The sequence below is a fragment of the Helianthus annuus genome, chromosome 6 (genome assembly GCF_002127325.2).
Source record: "Helianthus annuus cultivar XRQ/B chromosome 6, HanXRQr2.0-SUNRISE, whole genome shotgun sequence".
In the NCBI taxonomy this organism is placed as follows: Eukaryota; Viridiplantae; Streptophyta; class Magnoliopsida; order Asterales; family Asteraceae; genus Helianthus; species Helianthus annuus.
This window is the reverse complement of record NC_035438.2, coordinates 25,280,506-25,283,671: the sequence shown is the minus strand read 5'-3', so window position 1 is coordinate 25,283,671 and position 3,166 is coordinate 25,280,506. Positions and strand designations below refer to the sequence as shown.

Here is a 3,166-nt window from a genome sequence, read left to right as displayed (position 1 = left end):
CAAAAAGTTAGAAAAATGTTTTAAACTAAGAAAAATAAAAACTAACTAAATGCTGAAAAATAAAAATAAAATAAAAACAGATAGACAAGATGAATCACTTGGATCCGACACGTGTATTAGTATAACCTTTGATTATTTTCGCACTTTTGCACTTGTTTAAGAGATTATCTTAGTTATTGTAGTAGGCCCCTTTTTCGAAGGCGACGTTACCCTCAACCCAGTAGTTTGAGTCAGCAAGGATACAATCCTAAAGGGTCGGATTATTGAAAGATAATGAATTAAGTTATTAATGCAAATTATGGTAGGCCCCGTTTTCGGCGGTGACGTTACCCTCGGCTAAGTAGTCTGAGTCAGCAGGGATACAGTCCTAAATAGCCGGGTTATAGTATTAATAGTAGTTAGCTTATGAGGGGGTCAAAGAGTTTGGATCCCCGCCATCCAATACCTATGGGCATTGAAGGAGATCCTACTAAATTTGACCCAGGTCCCAAGCAGGACCTCTAAACGCTGAACAAGGGCAAGACCTTTACCAAACCGTTCCCTTAACCCCCGACCAGGTAGTCAACATACCTCCATATAGACCGTGGAGATATGAATGGTGAAAATTTTTTATTTTATATAGACAGTAAAATAATGCCAAGACACCACGGACAAACGATAAGGAAAGATCACCTTCAACATAAGTAACTAGTTATTAAAGTCATTAATACAAAACCAAATAAAAAGTGCAAAAGATTAAAAATAAAAAGTATTATACTAAACACTTGTCTTCACCAAGTGATGTAAGAGACTTAGGCAAACATGGCCTTGATTGTCAAGAACTCTTACGATCAATCTTGGATCCCGAGACGACTCACACACTCTATGATGGACAATGGATGATGGTGGTGGATGATGGTGTTATGGTGGTGATGGGTGGTGGATGAAGTGTGAGAGAGGTGGTGTGCCAAGGGATGAGAGAGAATGAAACCAAGCTCCTCTATTTATAGGCTGAACAGAACGCTGGACACGGCCCCGTGTCCGCTGGACACGGCCCCGTGCCCGTCTGACATTCTCTCTCTTCATTAATTGTAATTGCGAATTACAATTAATGCGCCTGCTGTACTTTCAACACGCCCCCGTGTCCACTGGGCACGGCCCCGTGGTGAGCAATGGAAGCTTCTACTGGTTTGTCTTTTCTGCTGCTTCCTGGGCACGCCCCCGTGTTCACTGGACACGGGGCGTGTTCAGACTTCTGTTCTCTTCTCTTTGTCTTGGGAGGTGCCGTTGAGGGTCCGGGCAGTTTACTTTTGTTCCTTTTCTTGTATTTATGATAGAATTAGTGGTCTTTTTGCTTCTTTTGTGATTTTGAGCTCATTTCATCCTGAAAATACAAAAGGAAGACAAAAACACTCTTTTTCCAACATTAGTACTTAAAAAGGGTTAGTTTTATGCCTTAATTGATGTGTTTTATATGTTGCATTTTACACACATCAATTGTATCCTTGCTGACTCAAACTACTGGGTTGAGGGTAACGTCGCCTTCAAAAGAGGGGCCTACTACAATAACTAAGATAATCTCTTAAACAAGTGCAAAAGTGCGAAAATAATCAAAGGTTATACTAATACACGAGTCGGATCCAAGTGATTCATCTTGTCTATCTGTTTTTTATTTTATTTTTATTTTTCAGCATTTAGTTAGTTTTTATTTTCTTAGTTTAAAAACATTTTTCTAACTTTTTGATTTGATTAGACGTTGAGGATAAACCGGTACTAAAAGCTCTTGTGTCCTTGGACGACCTCGGTATCTTACCAACACTATACTACGTCCACGATGGGTGCACTTGCCCATATGTGTGTTTAGTGTTAGTGAATATCGTGTTTTATAAATTTAAAACTTGGCTAAAGGTGTAAAAAAGGGCTTAATTATATATCTAAATTATATACACACCGACACACATCAAGTTTTTGGCGCCGTTGCCGGGGACACAAGGATTTTAAGAAAGTTAGGAATCAACGGCCTAATCATACTTTTATTTTTCTTTTTTATTTTTTAGGATTTTCTTAGTTTTTCAGCGTCTGCAGAGCTCAGCACGGGCCGTGCCTGGTCGGACACGGGCCGTGCCCAGCATCGTTACTGGCAGTTTTTAGTTTTCCAAGTTACAGAAGGCTGACCATGGGGCCGTGTCGGTGCAACACGGGGCCGTGTCCAACTTCCAGTAACTGGGATCTGGAAAACAATCACTATAACTCCGACCACGGGCCGTGTTCGCTGAACACGGGGCCGTGGTGAACCTTCTGACCAGCATTCTTTTCTGTTTTTATTGCAGGACTTGGAACCCGACGCCAATCTTACATAGTGTATGAGCTCCAGTTCTAATAAGGACATAAAAGAACCTCTAGAAGAACCCAAACGCTTTCTCAGAAAAAGATTAAAAGCTAAAAACCAAGAGAAGGTTTCGGGTGATTCACCCCCAATGGCGGACCAACGTACCCTCATGGATCATCTACGACCCACCGTAGGTAACTTAGGCGCCGCTATCAATGCTCCGAATGTTGAAGCTAATAACTTCGAACTTCGGCCGCATTTGATACAAATGCTCCAAAACTCCGCAACCTTCCATGGGCTTGCGGACGAGGATCCTCATCTACATATTACTAATTTCTTAGAAATATGTGATACCTTTCGGATCAACGGAGCATCAAATGACGCCATCCGCCTCCGGATGTTTCCTTTCTCACTAAAAGACCGAGCAAAAGCTTGGCTCAACGCCCTCCCAGCTGGATCGGTAAACACCTGGGATGAACTAGCCCAAAAATTTCTATATAAGTATTTCCCTCCCGCTAAAACGGCTAAATTAATGACTGAAATTAATACATATTCACAAGAGGACGGGGAATCCTTATATGAAACTTGGGAAAGGTTCAAGGAGTTATTACGCAAGTGTCCACATCACGGCCTTGCGATATGGCAACAAGTATCCACTTTCTATAATGGATTGTTGCCACATACAAGGCAGACACTTGATTCTAGCTCCGGGGGACTTTTAGGTAATCGACGCCCGCATGAAATATATAACCAAATTGAGGAAATTGCTCAAACCAATTTTCAATGGCACACCCCCCGAGGCAATAAATCTATTGCCCCGGGCGCCCATAAGGTCGATGAAAGCACTTCTTTACAAGC

General features: G+C 41.8%; 1 non-coding gene across 1 annotated transcript; it reads right to left on the bottom strand.

Annotated features, from left to right (window-relative positions):
* Nucleotides 1–2,834: 2,834 nt before the first annotated feature.
* LOC118479939 lies at nt 2,835–2,941 on the bottom strand. The gene has a single exon (XR_004861581.1). It is a non-coding gene; the product is annotated as a small nucleolar RNA R71 (small nucleolar RNA).
* Nucleotides 2,942–3,166: the final 225 nt, after the last annotated feature.